Here is a 19491-nt window from a genome sequence, read left to right as displayed (position 1 = left end):
TCTCCTGCCTGTGTTCTGGCAATGAAATAAAAAAGCTTGGGTGACAGCAGCATTATTTCTGGATTGGTGCCAAAAGTGTTTCAATCCAGTGGTCAAGCGGTACCTCAAAGAGAAAGGACTTGACTTTAAAATGTTACTTATAGTAGACAATGCTCCTGGCCATCCTGAGGCACCCCGGTGCGCATAACCATGTTGAAGTCATCTTCCCCCGCCCCCACATACCACCTCCATCCTCTCGACCAAAGCGTGATTTGCTGTTTCAAGGCCACGTACCCCAGGCTTACATTCTCATGGATACGTAGCGCTATGGATGCTGATCCCAATCTTAATGTGATGGAGTGTTGGAAGTCCTTCAACACTGCTGATTGCATCACTTACGTTAAACAGGCAATGGATGCAATCAAGCCTGACACAGTCAATGTATGTTGGTGAAACCTATTAAAAGAACGTGTGAATGATTTTAAGGGTTTCCCGACCATTGACAAAGAAGTAAAACGCATTATTCAGATGGCCAAGCAAGCAGGTGGTAATGGCTTCATCGACATCCTTGAGGAAGAAACTGAAGAATTAATTGAGGGCTATAGAGAAACATTAACTAACGAAGAGTTAGAGGAATTGATAAAAATCATCTTCAGAAGATGAAGATGACAACCACGAACAGGAAGAGCAAGCAAGTTGGAATCTTCATAAATTTGCTTAAGTGTTCCAAGTAGCAAAACACGTGAATGATTTAATTTCTGAATACGATCCCTCTATGGAACGAAGCCTCAAAAATCACATGTAGTATTACGGACGATTTGAGACCGTATCAAGAAACGTTTGAGCAGCTCAAGAGACAACAGCGACAGCTGCCGATCACCATGTTTTTCAAGAAAAAAAAACCAGCAGCAGATGAGCCTGCACAATCAACTTCTCAAGCTGAACCAGAGCCAACCACTTCATCTATGACTCGCTCTCCATCACCCAAGTTCTCCGTCACCTCCATCTCCTGGATTGACATCAAGCCCTGAGGACCCCCCAATAGCGTTGTCGGGGAAGAGGAAGACTAATCATCGGAGTGTGTACAGCACCCATCTTCATCGTTTCATCGATCATACAGGCGCTGTACTAATCATCATAGTCACCATTCATCATCGTTGCATCACCATTGTCTTAGTCGTCATAGACTAGCAAGAATATCCAGGATGTATGGTGAGTGGTTAGGTTTACTGTTTTCCTTTTTTATTCTTTCATTCTTCCGTCTCTCTCTCATGTAATTAAAAATAGTGTAAAATTGTATTTTGCTTATGTACTCATTATATACTGTAGATTACTGTATACATATTACTGTACAGGCTACACAAAACCATGTACAGTACACTGTACTTTATGGGCGACTTAAGGGATTTTCAAGAGTAATTTTGACTATACACAATTTTCACCTTACGTGCTGACTTTAGAACCTAACCCCCGCATAAGATGTGACTCCACTGTACTATACAGGAGACCCGGGCTGTATTTCCAGTCCTCAACTCTGACTCCCTAGCCAGCAGGAGCCAATAATTTTTGAAGCAATGCTCTCTGCCCTTCTGTGGCCATGCACAAAAGGAATGAGTTTCTCAACAATAATTGCTCTGGCTAATTGAGTAACAATGGAGGAATCTGAAGGGGAACCCTGTGCAGCCTCCTGCGGCGGGATACCTACCAACTCTCCCCCAGTGATGGAAGAATGGAAAGCAGATGATAAGAGAAAGGCTAAATCTTCAGTATGCCAATAGGAAGGCAAAAAATGCCATTCGGAAGTGAATTGATTATACTTGCAAGCTTGATACAACAAGTACCCATGAAATTAAATACTGCAACTCCCATACCACCAAACTGGATTTTCATCCTTCAAAAAGTAACAGCAACATTTAGAAACTTTTGTTTCTACATCTACTTAATGGCTCCATATGACATTCAAAATATATTTTGAACACGGAAGGCTATCCAAAAAAAGAACATGCCACTGAAATACAGGATTCGTTTCTGCTTGATCCGTCAGTGCTGTACTCACACATATTCATTTCTATAACCAGGAAAAAAGACTTTCTATAGATCTAATTTCCAAAGAAGGGGCCTAGAACTTTTTGCAAGCATTTTCACTGGCTTTCTGATTCCAGAAGTAACGGTATAAACTCCCTCATGCTTGTGAGATGTTGGGTGCACTTCTTACAGGATTTGCTTTTTTACCCTTATTGTACCTGGATTTAAGTTTTCAGCTAAAATAGGTGGAGATCAGAGTGGATTTAAATCTGATTTTTTTAATTAAATTAATTTTGTTTTTCAAAAAATAAAGTTACTTAAAATTTAATTTGAAGTTTAATAACTGTGTGAAGTCAAACTTACTGTAATCTATTACAATTGTTTAAACTAAAAATTAAATTAAAAACTATCCAACCACTACTTGTTTGCTGCTAGAGTTTTAAAGAAAGTCAAATCAGTGAACTGGTGGTAGTCATTGACTAATCACTTGGAATCACCAATTGTTGAAGTGCTAAACCAGTTTTTGACAGCCTTTTTCAAGGGAAGAGAGAATATTTTCTTTATTTCAGTTCATTCTACAAGTTCAGTTCAACGTTAAGAGATCAATTGGAAACAGGAAAGCTTGTTTTCCCTCTTCCAATCTATTAATAAAAGCTAGTGTGAGAGAATGAGATATACTAGTTTTAAAGACTTCAAGAACACGGTGACCAGAAACAACCGGTTAAATTCACTAACTACAGATAATTCCTTTTTTAATACATCAGTTGCCTGTTTTGATAAAATTTTTTCTTGTGTATCCTGTACATAAGATTTTATTTAAGAAAATAATTAAAATCCTGGTTTCATGCATTTTTAATTTAATTCTAATGTCCAAACACAGCTCAACACAAATTATGAGCAAAACAAAAAAACCAATTAGTAAATAAGAAATGCACCATTCATCATTTCCTGACATAATAAAAAAATTCTGTGCAAGAATCTGAAAAAAAAAGTATGTTGAGCTATTTAATTGCTTGAACATATACAGACCATGTTTCCTCCTGGTTAGCAAGAAATAGTACCAAATTTAGCGTAGAGGCTACATTTACTTGACAATCAACATGTTTTAATGGTTATCAACCAATAAGAATTAGCCTCTCTTTACAAAAAATAACTAAAGTACAAATGCACAACAAGAGTGACTTAAATCCATCCATCATGATTCCGGATGCAAATTCAAGTTCTGGAATAAACTAGAAGGTACTATCACTGCCTGTCCTTTACCTTTTCTGTGCATGAATGGACGATTTTTTCCCCGTAAGTACAGCCCATGATCCATTTTGGTCAATTTCACGGTCAGAGGATTTTAAAAATCCACAAGTTTATTGACTTCAGATATTTAAATCCAAAATTTCATAATATTGTAACTGTAGGGGTCCTGACCCAACTCTGAAGACAGAAGTATGCGTGGCATGGTATGGTATTCAGAGTTGCAGCAGTGTTAGTCTGTATCCGCAAAAAGAACAGGAGTACTTGTGGCACCCTAGAGACTAATAAATTTATTAGAGCATAAGCTTTCGTGGGCTACAGCCCACTTCATCGGATGCACAGAATGGAACATATAGTAAGAAGATATTGTGACAAAGTTCCTCCTCTTGCACTTATTGGAGGATTTGCTCGCCTTGGAGCTTCACGGCAGCCCTCAGTTTGGCCGTTTTCATGAACCCACAGTCCAGGATGTGTCTGACCAGGAGTTGAGAGGTTTGGGGGGAACCCAGGCCTGCTGGGATATTCCAGCCTACTCCGGGTTCCAGCCCAGGGCCCTATGGCATGTAGCTGTCTAGAGTGCCTCCTGGAACAGCTGTGCGACAGCTACAACTCCCTGGAATACTTGCCCATGGCCTCCTCCCAACACCTTCTTTATCCTCAGTCCTCCAACAGTATGTGTTCTCACTCTCAGCTTCAAGCACCTCTCGCTCCCAGCTCCTTACACACACACCACAAACTGAAGTGAGCTCCTTTTTAAACCCAGGTGCCCTGATTAGCCTGCCTTAATTGATTCTAGCAGCTTCTTGATAGGCTGCACGTGTTCTAATCAGCCTGTCTGTCTTCCTTGTCTCTAGAAGGTTCCTGATTGTTCTGGAACCTTCCCTGTTCCTTTACCCAGGGAAAAGGGACCTACTTAACCTGGGGCTAATATATCTGCCTTCTATTACTCTCCTGTAGCCATCCAGCCCGACCCTGTCACAATATATATACACACACACACAAGTTGGAAGTTGCCATACAAACTGTGAGAGGCTAATTAGTTAAGCTGAGTTATCAGCAGGAGAAAAAGAAACTTTTGTAGTGATAATCAAGATGGCCCATTTAGACAGCTGACAAGAAGGTGTGAAGATACTTAACTTAGGGAATCATAACAGGCAAAAACTTCAGCCTCTCTGGCCACTCAGTAAAAGAAAAGTAAGGGTGGCAATTTTGCAACAGAAAAGCTTCAGAAACAGACTCCAACGAGACACTGCTGAGCTTGAATTAATATGCAAACTAGGTACCATTAATTTAGGTTTGAATAGAGACTGGGAGTGGCTGGGTCATTCCACATATTGAATCTATTTCCCTACGTTAAGTATCCTCACACCTTCTTGTCAACTGTCTAAATGAGCCATCTTGATTATCACTACAAAAGTTTTTTTCTCCTGCTAATAGCAGCTCATCTTAATTAATTGGCCTCTCAGTTTGTATGGCAACTTCCAACTTATCTGTATGTATATATCTTCTTACTATATGTTCCATTCTATGCATCCAATGAAGTGGGCTGTAGCCTACGAAAGCTTATGTTCTAATAAATTTGTTAGTGTCTAAGGTGCCACAAGCACTCATATTCTTTTTATGGTATGGTATTGTTACCCTTACTTCTGCACTGCTGCTGGCAGGGCACTGCCTTCAGAGCTGCGCATGTGGCCAGCAGCTGCCACTTTCCAGCCATGCAGCTCTGACAGCACAGAAGTAAGGGTGACAATACCACGACCCCCTTACAAAAATCTTGTGCCCACACCACTGCCCCACAACCCTCTTTTGGGTTGGGACTCCCATTTTGAGAAACGCTGGTCTCCCCATGAAATCTGTATAGTATAAGATAAAAGTACACAAAAAAGACCAGATTTCATGGTTCATGATGCGTTCTTCACAGACATGAATTTGGTAGGGCACTATCCATAAGCATTAAGTTCATTTTTAAAAGAAGGTAAGCATGGCCTTATTAACAAGACAACAGAAGGTATGACAACAGCTAGTGTCATTCTATTCAGGAGGTATTCTACCATTCTACAGTATTTTCCACAAAAGGGTGCGGCAGAATCCAAGCTTTCAAGTCAGAAAATTAGGTTACAACCTTATGGATGTAAAAGACTTGTCAACACACAAAAAGTTGCATTGCTTTAAAATCAGTTCAAATTCCATAGCGTATACACAGTTACAACTGCATGAAGGTGCCTTTATAAGAGAAGGGGAATAAACTATACCAGTAGAAGGCATATTCACAACCCAGTATAACTGCATTCATACCAATGTCATTGTAATGGTGCAATTTTTTCAGTCAAAGAATCTCACTACTAACCAAAATAATACTGGGGGGGCAGAGATCACTGTGTGTGTAAACCAGGCCAAGACAACCCCGAACATGCGAGCAGAATTTAAGCCAATGCAATGCTGTTTTTCTGTGTATGCAAGCAGCTTGAAATAATAGTTCACACCTCTGAGAACTATCCCATTTATCTCAATGGATTAAGAAGCCTGAAATGTAAAGGTAACTTAAATGCTGAATGGGCTCATCCCACAATTCCAAAACGTCTCCTCTAACTCCCCAGACACCATACAATTCAACTGCCAAAATCTTTAGGTTTCATCCCTAGAAAATTCTACAAAGCAGTTATGCATCAATAAAAAAAAGCTTCTGGCAGGCTTAAAATGTAGCAGAAACAAATTGAATAGCAAGATAAAGAGCTACAGTACTGATTGTATTATTCTGTTTCACATTTAATTCATTTAAGACCAGCTTGCTGCAGAGTACTTGAGGCCTTGATTATATTTAGAGCATACCAAAGACAAAAAACATAGGTATAAGAAAGTTTCTACCTGAAATTTTTCCTTTTAGTTGTTACAAAAATAGTTACACTTTGGTTCATATTTCCTATTGGTGGTTTCACCTGTATCTCAGTACAAGCTATGTCACTCATTTTAGACACAAGTTATTGCCTTATCATCCAAACCTGGTGTTTCACTGTTTCTTCCTTACATCATTAATTGCAAATATGTTTTAACAGAGGTTAGAGAAAACCTGACTGATAGTTTAAAAAAAAAAAACACTCCCTCCCTATTTTCCGTATTTTATAGATGCATAGATTTCCAGGCTTCAAGGGACCATTATGATCATTAAGTCTGATCTCGTGCATAACATCAACTGTACAATTTCACCCCGTAATTTTTGAATCAAGTCCATTACTCTGGTTTAACTAAAGCATGTATTTTATTGCACACCTCATTCTAGGTCTGAGTCATACCTGGTTGATTTAGACACACATATACCTACCAATGGATCTGTCCTTGTTTGTGAGCCCATAGCAGCATCTATCTCACCAGGGAACACCTACACTATTCCAAGGGGGTATTTCTCTCTTATTTCTGGTCACAGGTAACAGCCATTGTTCACATGCTACCTTGAACGTCCTCAAGTAGACTTCTTATGTGGATTGGAGCCTTCCAAGATCCATTGTCCGTTAAGTGTTTCTTGATTGGGCACTTAACTTGCAAATTCCTTTCTAAAGAAGCTGCCCAAATGACTTACTAAGGCTATTTAAAATCAAACTAGTGCACAGCCAATATTCATAACTTCAAACACAAGAATGATACATGCATACTAATAGGATGAATATATTCAGTAGATCATAACCTTTGCAGAGAGGTATTACATGGCATACATAGCATAAAAGATATTCCAGTTGTGTCATACTTACATTAATAAGTATATTTCCATAAAGCATTATGGGGTGCAACGTCACAGTGGGCTCTTGGGTGGGGCTGGAAATGAGGAGTTTGGGGTGTAGGAGAATGCTGTGGGCTGGGACCGAGGGATTCGGAGGATGGGAGGGGGATCAGGGCTGGGGCAGGGTGTTGGGGTGCAGGCTCTAGCTGGGGATGAGGGGTTTGGGCTGCAGGAGGGTGCTGCAGGCTGGGATCGAGGGGTTCGGTGGGCGCAAGGGGGATCATGGCTGGGGCAGGGGGTTGGGGCACAGGGGGGAGGCTCAGGGATACAGGCTCTGGGCGGCGCTTACCTCAAGCAGCTCCTGGAAGCAGCAGCAAGTCCCTTCTCTGGCTCCTATGCAGAGGTGAAGCAAGGTGGCTCTGCACGCTGCCCCATCCGCAGGCACCGCCCCTGCAGCTCCCATTGGAGTACCAGAGGTGGGCACTGGAGTGCATATGAGCCGAATGCTGGGAGCCACGTTGAGCGGCCCCTGACCCTGCTCCCTGGCTGGAGTGCCGGAGCGGGAAAAGTCCCAGACCCTGCTCCCTAGCGGGAACTTGAGGGCCTGTTTAAAATGGCTGGCGGGCCAAATCCGGCCTGCGGGCCGTAGTTTGCCTACCCCTGCTTTAGGATATATAAAGGAGGCAGGGTAGATTGATTTAAATCAAAGCAATTTAAATCACTAATTTTAATCATAATTTCAAGAAGAAAGCAGGAAACTTTCATTAAAATGATTTAAATTATGTCTTGCATTTAATATTTTTTAGTTATTTTCCTAAAGAAAAGATGATTCTCACTGGTTGGTAACCATTAAAACACGGTGATTTACAACTAAAATATAGCCTTCACACTAAATTTGGTACTATTTTTTGATAACCAGGAAGATACATTTTATCTGTACACATTTATTTAAGCAATTATATAGCTTAACTTACATTTATTCAGATTCTAACATTTTTATGTTAGAAACTTGTAAATGTATTTCTTCTTTCTAGATTACAAGTAGTTTCCTGGAGCGACAAAGTAGATGAGATAATATCTTTTATTGGACTATTTTCTGCTAGTGAGAGTTGGGCCAGTAAAAGCTATTACCTCATCCACTTTGTCTGTCCAATATCTTGGGACCGACACGGCTACAACAACACTGCATACAATTAATTTACTTGTGATTTGTGTCCAGACTGAGTGGCTATTCGACACTACTGAGGACACTAGTCAACTTTGTTACAGGAGCCTCTATTAATAGGAGGAGTTTGAGAAGGCCATCCTGATCCTTTTCCTAGAGTGAAGGAAAAAGAGAGAGCACTGGTTGGGACCATGCTCTTCATTATACCTCATAGACACTGAACAGAGTCATCCCTGCGTCTTGGAATGCCAAAGTTACCACTAAGTCAAAAGCTAGCTTTCTTACCAGTATCAGCCATGAGCCCCATGGCCTAACAGCTACAAAGAAGAAGGGGCAACACAATGGGAATGAAGTCAAAATGAAGTCCGTATTTGCGGAAACAAGGCTGAGAACAGAAGAACAACCCAAGACTACAGTACCTGCAACAGTGGAAAATAAAAATATTTTTTAAATTAAGAAAAGTTAGTTAATACTAAACACCTTAGGAGATGGAAGAAAGCACATAGGTCACCACCAAGAAGGAAGAGTGGCATCTGGGAAACACCTTTTTGAGTATGTCTACACTGGAATAAAAGACCCACAGCATGGGCATAGCTAGCTTGGGTTTGAGGGCCTTGGGCTCAATGGCGGAAAATTGCTGTGTAGACGTTTGGGCTGAGGCCGGAGCCTGGGCTCTGCGGTCCTCACTGCTTACAAGCATTTGAGAAAGAGACTTTTTTGTATTCTTGGGCTCAAATGTGTACATTAAAAAGCGTACAAGCCCCAGGGGGTGCTACCAGCTAGATTACTTAAGACTTGCTAATATCTTTCAAGAACAAAGACCTACACAGGCAAAAAAGGGAATAAAAGTGAAAGACACAGATTCACAAGTGATGTGTTACTAAACAAATGCCAATGAAGCACAGGTTGAATTATACCACCACCAGAAAAGAAAGGAAACTAATGGTGTTTGGATAGTCAATGGAATTAACATGTTCCAAATATCATAATTACATAAGGATGTTATGTGTAAGTTGTCTAACATGTCATAAACATCAAACAACCAGACCACGGGCTGGATCTGTTCCACTTTGTGTATTTATATGGCCCACATAGAATATTCAAATTCTGCAAAATCTGAGTTTTCAGTAAAAACAAAGGTTCTTGCCCTACCAGTTGCAAAGATAACCTTTCAATCATGAACTAAGAATAGCTACTCTGAAACCTAAGAGTAGCTGATGTACTGTTCTCTTCCTGAATCTGCAGACAGGCTGAAACAATGACTGAGAATTCCCGTGCCCTATTAATCTCATTAGAATCTTAGCCCTGGTCTACACTAGGACTTTAGGTTGAAATTAGCAGTGTTAAATCGATGTAAACCTGCACCCGTCCACACGATGAAGCCCTTGATTTCGACTTAAAGGGCTCAAAATCGATTTCCGTACTCCACCCCTGACAAGTGGATTAGCGCTTAAATCGGCCTTGCGGGCTCAAATTTGGGGTACTGTGGACACAATTCGACGATATTGGCCTCCGGGAGCTATCCCAGAGTGCTCCATTGTGAGCGCTCTGGACAGCACTCTCAACTCAGATGCACTGGCCAGGTAGACAGGAAAAGAACCGCGAACTTTTGAATCTCATTTCCTGTTTGGCCAGCGTGGCAAGCTGCAGGTGACCATGCAGAGCTCATCAGCAGAGGTGACCATGATGGAGTCCCAGAATCGCAGAAGAGCTCCAGCATGGACCGAACGGGAGGTACGGGATCTGATCGCTGTATGGGGAGAGGAATCTGTGCTATCAGAACTCCGTTCCAGTTTTCGAAATGCCAAAACCTTTGTCAAAATCTCCCAGGGCATGAAGGACAGAGGCCATAACAGGGACCCGAAGCAGTGCCGCGTGAAACTGAAGGAGCTGAGGCAAGCTTACCAGAAAACCAGAGGGGCGAACGGCCACTCCGGGTCAGAGCCCCAAACATGCCGCTTCTATGAGGAGCTGCATGCCATTTTAGGGGGTTCAGCCACCACTACCCCAGCCATGTTGTTTGACTCCTTCAATGGAGATGGACGCAACACGGAAGCAGGTTTTGGGGACGAAGAAGAAGAAGAAGATGATGATGAGGTTGTAGATAGCTCACAGCAAGCAACTGGAGAAACCGGTTTTCCCGACAGCCAGGAACTGTTTCTCACCCTGGACCTGGAGCCAGTACCCCCGAACCCACCCAAGGCTGCCTCCTGAACCCAGCAGGAGGAGAAAGGGCCTCCGGTGAGTGTACCTTTTAAAATACTATACATGGTTTAAAAGCAAGTATGTGAAAGGATTAATTTGCCCTGGCATTCGCAGCTCTCCTGGATGTACTCCCAAAGCCTTTGCAAAAGGTTTCTGGGGAGGGCAGCCTTATTGCATCCTTCCTGGTAGGACACTTTACCACTCCAGGCCAGTAACACGTACTCGGGAATCATTGTACAACAAAGCTTTGCAGTGTATGTTTGCTGGCGTTCAAACAACATCCGTTCTTTATCTCTCTGTGTTATCCTCAGGAGAGTGAGATATCATTTATGGTCTCCTGGTTGAAATAGGGTGCTTTTCTTCAGGGGACATTCAGAGGAGCCCGTTCCTGCTGAGCTGTTTGCCTGTGGCTGAACAGAAATGTTCCCCGCTGTTAGCCACAGGGAGGGGGGAGGGTTGAGGGGGTAGCCATGTGGTGGGGGGAGGCAAAATGCGACCTTGTAACGAAAGCACATGTGCTATGTATGTAATGTTAACAGCAAGGTTTATCCTGAAAGACTGTAGCCACTGTTTTATAAAATGTGTCTTTTTAAATACCGCTGTCCCTTTTTTTTTCTTCACCAGCTGCATGTGTTTCAATGATCACAGGATCTTCTCCTTCCCAGAGGCTAGTGAAGATTAGAAAGAAAAAAAAAAAACACACTCGTGATGAAATGTTCTCTGAGCTCATGCAGTCCTCCCACACTGACAGAGCACAGACGAATGCGTGGAGGCAAATAACGTCAGAGTGCAGGAAAGCACAAAATGACCGGGAGGAGAGGTGGCGGGCTGAAGACAGTAAGTGGCGGGCTGAAGACAGGGTTGAAGCTCAAATGTGGCGGCAGCGTGATGAGAGGAGGCAGGATTCAATGCTGAGGCTGCTGGAGGACCAAACCAGTATGCTCCAGTGTATGGTTGAGCTGCAGCAAAGGCAGCTGGAGCACAGACTGCCACGACAGCCCGAGCACAGACTGCCACTACAGCCCCTGTGTAACCAACCACCCTCCTCCCCAAGTTCCATAGCCTCCACACGCCCAGGAACGCGGTGGGGGGGCCACCAGCCAACCAGCCACTCCGCCACAGAGGATTGCCCAAACAAAAGAAGGCTGGCATTCAATAAATTTTAAAGTTGTAAACTTTTAAAGTGCTGTGTGGCATTTTCCTTTCCTCCTCCACCACCCCTCCTGGGCTACCGTGGTAGTCGTCCCCCTATTTGTGTGATGAATGTGTGATGAATGAATAAAGAATGCATGAATGTGAAGCAACAATGACTTTATTGCCTCTGCAAGCAATGATTAAAGGGAGGAGGGGAGGGTGGTTAGCTTGCAGGGAAGTAGAGTGAACCAAGGGGCGGGGGGTTTCATCAAGGAGAAACAAAGAACTTCCATGACGGGCCAGGCTATGGTGTGAAACTGGTTTTCAAAGCTTCTCTGATGCGTACCGCGCCCTCCTGTGCTTTTCCAACCGTCCTGGTGTCCGGCTGCGCGTAACCAGCAGCCAGGCGATTTACCTCAACCTCCCACCCTGCCATAAACGTCTCCCCCTTACTCTCACAGATATTGTGGAGCACACAGCAAGCAGTAATAACAGTGGGAATATTGGTTTCGCTGAGGTCTAAGCGAGTCAGTAAACTGTACCAGCGCGCCTTTAAACGTCCAAATGCACATTCTACCACCATTCTGCACTTGCTCAGCCTGTAGTTGAACAGCTCCTGACTACTGTGCAGGCTGCCTGTGTACGGCTTCATGAGCCATGGCATTAAGAGGTAGGCTGGGTCCCCAAGGATACATATAGGCATTTCAACGTCCCCAACAGTTATTTTCTGGTCTGGGAATAAAGTCCCTTCCTGCAGCTTTTGAAACAGACCAGAGTTCCTGAAGATGCGAGTGTCATGTACCTTTCCCGGCCATCCCACGTTGATGTTGGTGAAACGTCCCTTGTGATCCACCAGAGCTTGCAGCATTATTGAAAAGTACCCCTTGCAGTTTATGTACTCGCCGGCTTGGTGCTCCGGTGCCAAGATAGGGATATGGGTTCTGTCTATGGCCCCACTACAGTTAGGGAATGCCATTGCAGCAAAGCCATCCACTATGACCTGCACATTTCCCAGGGTCACTACCCTTGATATCAGCAGATCTTTGATTGCGTGGGCTACTTGCATCACAGCAGCCCCAACAGTAGATTTGCCCACTCCAAATTGATTCCCAACTGACAGGTAGCTGTCTGGCGTTGCAAGCTTCCACAGGGCTATCGCCACTCGCTTCTCAACTGTGAGGGCTGCTCTCATCTTGGTATTCATGAGCTTCAGGGCAGGGGAAAGCAAGTCACAAAGTTCCATGAAAGTGCCCTTACGCATGCGAAAGTTTCGCAGCCACTGGGAATCGTCCCAGACCTGCAACACTATGCGGTCCCACCAGTCTGTGCTTGTTTCCTGAGTCCAGAATCGGCATTCCACAGCATGAACCTGCCCCATTAGCACCATGATGCATGCATTGGCAGGGCCCATGCTTTCAGAGAAATCTGTGTCCATGTCCTGATCACTCACGTGACTGCGCTGACGTCGCCTCCTCGCCCGGTATCGCTCTGCCAGGTTCTGGTGCTGCATATACTGCTAGATAATGCGTGTGGTGTTTAATGCCTAATTGCCAAAGTGAGCTGAGCGGCCTCCATGCTTGCCTTGGTATGGCGTCCGCACAGAAAAAAGGCGCGGAACGATTGTCTGCCGTTGCTCTGATGGAGGGAGGGGCGACTGATGACAGGGATTACAGGGTTGGCTTCAGGGAGCTAAAATCAACAAAGGGGGTGGCTTTACATCAAGGAGTATTTCAGGCAGGACTTCACGGAGGGTTCCAATAAGAAATGGTGCACCTAAGTTATTGTTCTTATTGGAACAAGGAGGTTAGCCTGGCCTCTGATTGATACATGGCTAGATTTACCTCGCTGCACCTTCTCTGTGAGTGACTGCAGTGTAACCTAGCAGGATGAGTCCCCTAGACAGGGGAGGGGGGGAAAGCAAATGAGTACAAAACACATCTGGTCTATTTCTTGTTTTGATCCACTCCATCTATCTTTTACATCTTTGGCTGGTAGCAGACAGTGCAGAAGGACTGCATGCCATCCACATCTCATGGCTGCTCGGCAGAAGATGGTGCAATACGACTGCTAGCCATCCTCATCTCTTACCTGCCCGGCAGAAGATGGTGCAATACAACTGCTAGCCATCCTCATCTCTTGCCTGCCTGGCAGAAGATGGTGCAGTACGACTGCTAGCAATCCATATCGTCTGCCTGCTCACCATAAGACGGTTCAATAGGACTGACTGCAGGACTAAAGAGAATGACCTGGTCAAGTCACTCCAAATTTAGTCCCTGCGCCCACGTCTGCCCAGGCGCTCCTGGCCGATGTGGCCAGGAGCACCTTGGACATGACGATGATGGCTACCGGTCGTATTGCACCGTCTGCTGCCAAAAGGCAATGGGTTGCTGCTACTGTGTAGCAATGCAGTACCGCGTCTGCCAGCACACAGGAGACATACGGTGACGGTTACCTGAGCAGGCTCCATGCTTGCCGTGGTATGGCGTCTGCATGGGTAACTCAGGAAAAAAGGCACGAAACAATTGTCTGCCCTTGCTTTCACGGAGGGAGGAAGGGAACGGGGGCCTGACGATACGTACCCAGAACCACCAGCGACAATGTTTTAGCCCCATCAGGCATTGGGATCTCAACCCAGAATTCCAATGGGCAGCGGAGACTGCGGGAACTGTGGGATAGCTACCCACAGTGCAACGCTCGCCTCGGTACTGTGGAAGCACTCCGCCGAGTTAATGCACTTAAAGCATTTTCTGTGGGGACACACACACTCGAATATATAAAACTGATTTCTAAAAAAAACGACTTCTATAAATTCGACCTAATTCCATAGTGTAGACATACCTTTAACAATATAAAGCCTAATGATAACACTTTATATTTCATAGACTAATTCATAAAGACAGGAAACTTGAAGCAAAAATACTATAGGGAAGGAGAGGAACAAGGGGCAGAACTACAGGTGACCATAAATGCAAGTAAATTTTCCCACCCTGTAACGCTGAAAGCGAAAATAAGGAACTAATAGTGATGGTAAGCAAAAGTTTGGTAACAAAATGAAAAACATATTGTACCCTTGATCTTTATGCAAGCCTCGTATTGACATCATTGGAGGCTTCAGTGCAGACATGGGTTGTATGTGGCCCACACCTTAGCACATGAACCAAAATTTAAAGTTGAATTCAGCCCTCTAAACAAAATGAGGCTCAGTATTCCACCATATCTCTATGAAAATTACAGTTAAATACTTCCATCAGTTCTTCAGATTTAGCTTCACCTTTTAGAAACACTATTCAGACCGTTCTGTGCTAACAAGTCAGTCAGTATTCCAGGCCCAATCAAGTTCAAACTGCACATTTACCTCATACCAGTATCATTTGATGTTTAATTATGTCAGATGTACCATACAATCCAAATGTGCTGCACAAACAACGTTGGCCCCAGTCCTGCAGAGATTTATACATGTGCTTAACTTTTGAAGACTACTCACAATGTATCAAGGTGAGTACATGTACACGGGAAGCCTACAGAATTGGGGCATTAACCTTAAAATCACCAATTCCAAAACTTCAATATGTGCAGATGTCTTAAAAAAGGCAAAAAATTATATTTTGAAAATCCGGTTTCAGAGTAACAGCCATGTTAGTCTGTATCCGCAAAAAGAAAAGGAGTACTTGTGGCACCTTAGCGACTAACCAATTTATTTGAGCATAAGCTTTCGTGAGCTACAGCTCACTTCATCGGATGCTTATGCTCAAATAAATTGGTTAGTCTCTAAGGTGCCACAAGTACTCATTTTCTTTTTGAAAATCCATTTGTACACGGCCGCTTTGTTACACTTCGTTGATGGCTTTACATACAGGATAAAGTGAATTTTAAGTCCCCAAAACATGCAAGCACGTTGACATACAGAACTTGGGAGTTTCCTTAAGTCAAGTGAACACTTCAGTGGGGTAACATGGGTTTGCGGAGAACAGAATTTGTTGCTTTCTATCCTAACAGGCAGGAAGTTTGTGAAAGAGGTAGGGGGTGCAGCTGCTCTTTACCAAAGTGGGATTTGGCATCATGTCATCAATATCATCATGAAGCTGGCTAAAGCTTGAAAATGAAAACATGAGAAATGTTTCTACACAGGCTTCTTTTAAACAGAAGGTTTTTTTTCTCGTTGTTGGTTTTATTTTTTTAAAGCTGCTGGTACTTTATATCTATAGCTCAAAACAGAAAAACATTCAAAATCCCTTGCTAAGAAAAATTATATGAGATGTAATTAACATACAACAAAATCAAATGCAAACAGCCCAGCCCTGAACCCTTGACAGTGAGATTAAAGTAATTGCCACACTTTAGAAACATACAGTAGAGCAGACGTGCAAAGTCTCACTCCTTCAGAGAGCGACTCCCTCATTTGGGATTACGTTTTAAGGAGTTTTTAAAGTGTCTCCATGTGCATGAAGGGTTTTGCTGTGTGTATCAATTAAGTGTTTGTGCTCCTCAGACACACAGACAGATGCAGACTGCTGCTTTGCTAGTTTTAGACTTGGGAAGTGACTTCGCTTTTCCTACGAGGAGAAGAGAGGAACTCTTCCACCGAATCCCCCCTTCCCAGCTCAAGAGGCGAGCAACTTTACCATTACACGCCAGCTTCATAACACATACACACACACCCCCGCAAAGCTGCACTAACCCAAGGACCGCTGGAGTGCAGGGAAGCACACACACACGAAATACCTGGACACGGAGCAGGACGACACAGCAACTCCCGCACCAAAACACACACACACACCTCGCGTCTCCTCCTCCTCCTCCTTCTTCTTTCGGGGCAGGGGAGGCGCAGCCGGCGACTCTGAGAGGACCGGGGGGGGGGGGGGGGGGGCGCGCAAACACCGAGGCAGCAGCAATGTCGGCAGGTCACAGCTAGTGCCGCCCCCTGGCAGGAGAAGCCACCCGAGGTCACGAGGGCCTGTCACAGGCTCAGGCCGCCCACCCAGGACAGGGCAAAGCGAGACTAAAGACTCGCGGACCTGAAAGAAAGCAACTCCCTCCCCTTTCCGGGCACCAACGGACCCAAAAGAGAACCGCTCGCGCCCCCCCCCCCCCGCCCGGTGAAGAGGGGCGAGGTACCGCCTCCTCCCGTCCGCACACAGGGGGCAGCCCAGGCACAGCGCAGGAGCGGGACCTCGAGACGTTGTTCCCCTTCCCCTCGCTCACCAGTCGCAGAACTCTGCGTGCTCCAGCCCGGCTGCCCGGCCCGTTCCGGCTTCACTCCAACACCGGCACTCCGAGAAGTGGGGGGGAGGGAGCGAGGAGGAGCGGGGGGTAGGGCTGGGAGTCGCGCAGCCGCGCTGAGGTTCGAGAGGACGGCGAACATTCCAACAGCGGAGCGCGCGCGCGGGTCCAAGAGACGCAGGCCAAGCGGCCGTCGAGGGCGGCCTTTGGAAAAGGCGGTGTGAGGGCGCCCCCAGCGGCTATTGTTGCCTCTTGCTCGTTGGTGCGCGCGCGGCGATCTACGGCCTTCTGACTGAGGGGCCTGCCGCGCGTGCCCCGTCAGTCATTGGCGGTTCAGGGCAGCCGCGTGTCCTACTGCGCGGACTGCTCTCGCGTATGAAGGGGGCGCTGTGGGTTGCTCCTCAGGGAGAGCCGCTGAAGCCCCGTATTTTCCAGGGTGGCGGTTAGGCACCTGAAATAACTGGTCTGAGCTGAGCTTTGCAAGGGGGGTAGCCGCACATCTCCTGAGGAGCGGCTCTGCCAGCTCAGCCCCTTGCCCCCAGGCGCCTGGGGGCGGCTAGCTGCCTTAGTGTGGCTAATTATGTTGGTGCCTAGCTTCAGGAAATTGAAAACTTTGCCGTTTGTGGCTGCTTGCTGACACGCGTTGCTGCATGGCAGGAGTAACTACCAACCACAGGAGTCAGAAAATCCAGAGTCAGCCCCTCTCCTCCGAAAAAAACACCCCATTAAGTGAGATTGGCGTGCAAGTCATGAGGCTCTTTGAAACAAGTCTGGTGTGGTTTTCTGTCTGTCACCCGATATTGAATATGTGCCAGGGCTGAGCTCTGGCACTTCTAGACTTGGCAGTTTATAGCCCTAGCATCTCTGGACTTGCTGCATCAGTTATGAATGAAAAAAAGTGTTTTAGCCCTGGCACCTCTCATTACAAATTAAGCATTGCTGTCAGCTGATTTGCAAACTCCCGATGCAAGTCCTCAGGGTGGGTGTCAAACACAGTACTTCCAGCTCTTGCAAATTAAAGTGCTTCCTGCTACAGCTGCTGTGAAAATAATGAGAACACTTGCTTTAATGCAATTGTGGTGCAGGTGTCTGTAAGTCTCATAACCTTCCTTTCTAGCCCTGGCAGCCACCTGTTCCCATAGCTGCCAAAGCTTGTGCAGCTCCACCTGTAACATTTCTGACAAGTGAGAAAGTCATTAATGTATGTATCCTAATCCTATATAGTTTCCCGTTATTACTTGCTGTGGGGGACAGGGATCCATGTCAGGGACATTGGAGAATGTCAAACATGGAGCGGCATAAAACCTTCACTTCTTTCCAAAAAAGTCAATTGCTACTGATTATCCCATTCTCCCATGCCCCAAGTAAATTAGTGCCTTTCTACTTTTGTGCTTGACCTTCAACTGCCTCTGGGCCTGCTGGATCAAGTACATAATGGCTCAACATAGGGGGGGATTATATTGCCCTATAATTCCAGCAGATGATACCAATTTGTTTCTGATTATTGACCCATCAACAATTATATATCCATTTATGTAACTGGAGAGTGTTCTGTTGGTTTCCTTTCTCTATTTCTTTCACACTTATTCTCCTTTTATGCTGAAACAAGCTATAAAAAATAAATTGTAATTAAAATTAAATATACATATTATAGAGCTTGTCAGGGCTGCTTCTGCCTCAAAGATAGATCAAGGGTGGTTGCCTAGAACAGCAATGTGTTAAGAAGCTAAGGTGACCAGATAAGAGGTGAGGGGTAATAAGAGTCTATATAAGAAAAAGACCCAAAAATCAGCACTGTCCCTTTAAAATCAGGACATCTGATCACCCTATAAGAAGCATCACTCCAGAATGCTTAATAATGACTATTTATTGTGTGAATGACTGTGGGCTGGATGGGGCAGATTTTTCCAATTAACATAAGGCAGCAAATTTGTAGAGGTGGCACATGATTTATATAATTAGGTAGGATTTAGAAAAGATGGTGCAGGGATATCTTATTTATGCAATGTTCTACACTAGTTTCTCTCCACAGAAGCTAGTTCTACACTGATTTTCCATGCAAGGAACCTGGGTATACTGATGGGGATCTTGGACAGGGGATTAGCAACTATGGCGATCCTATGGCCAAAATTCTATGCTTTTGGATAGTTCAACAGGTCTAAACAACCCTAATAAACATACAAGAGACTGCCAGTATGTTCTTGGGGGGGAAATTTTAAGGGAAAAAGCTAGTGCAGACAAGACCGTAAGAGTTACTGTAACAATAATAGATACAGCATTTACACATGGAAATGTGATTTTTTTCAAGATCCTGATGTTGTTTGAACTTATTTAGTGTGACTAGAAAAAATTGACACATCCAAACATTCCATTCAGATGAATGATTATTCATATACTGTAAGAAAAGGACAGCAAGTTTTGAATATACAGTCATAGACCCAGGTTCTATAGTGAGGAAGGGCTGCTTTGCACTGCACTGGCATCATAAATTGGCACTAAAGCTGGCCGTTCATAGGGAAAAGGTCATGGCCAGAGGAAAGGAAGTATGACTGATACCTCTCTAAAACGATGCTGAGTGCCAGCTGTCTTTTTGACCTATGGTGGCTATTTTCAGTTGGCATAAGTTAGAGCAGTCTTCAGGCTGTTCCAACCTGGCCTGTGGTTAGACACAGACATGTGGCAATATCAGGAGAGTACAAAGTTAAATTTCATGTCCTGTTTCCATATCCCTGATTTGCACAGCATCCAGGATCTGGCACTTAGAGTACATTGAGTTCCCTTTTAATGATTTGGTTTATTGAGG

General features: G+C 44.6%; 1 protein-coding gene across 1 annotated transcript in view; it reads right to left on the bottom strand.

Moving 5' to 3' along the window:
- The window catches only part of RABGAP1L (RAB GTPase activating protein 1 like), a 560046-nt gene extending 543167 nt beyond the window's left edge, over nucleotides 1–16879 (bottom strand). The window contains exon 1 of the mRNA XM_077824229.1: nucleotides 16671–16879. The gene's annotated coding sequence lies outside the window, so the exon portion shown is untranslated. The remainder of the gene's footprint in view (nucleotides 1–16670) is intronic.
- Nucleotides 16880–19491: the final 2612 nt, after the last annotated feature.

Source organism: Eretmochelys imbricata, chromosome 8 (genome assembly GCF_965152235.1).
Source record: "Eretmochelys imbricata isolate rEreImb1 chromosome 8, rEreImb1.hap1, whole genome shotgun sequence".
NCBI lineage: Eukaryota > Metazoa > Chordata > Testudines > Cheloniidae > Eretmochelys > Eretmochelys imbricata.
This window is presented reverse-complemented; position numbering and strand designations above follow the sequence as displayed.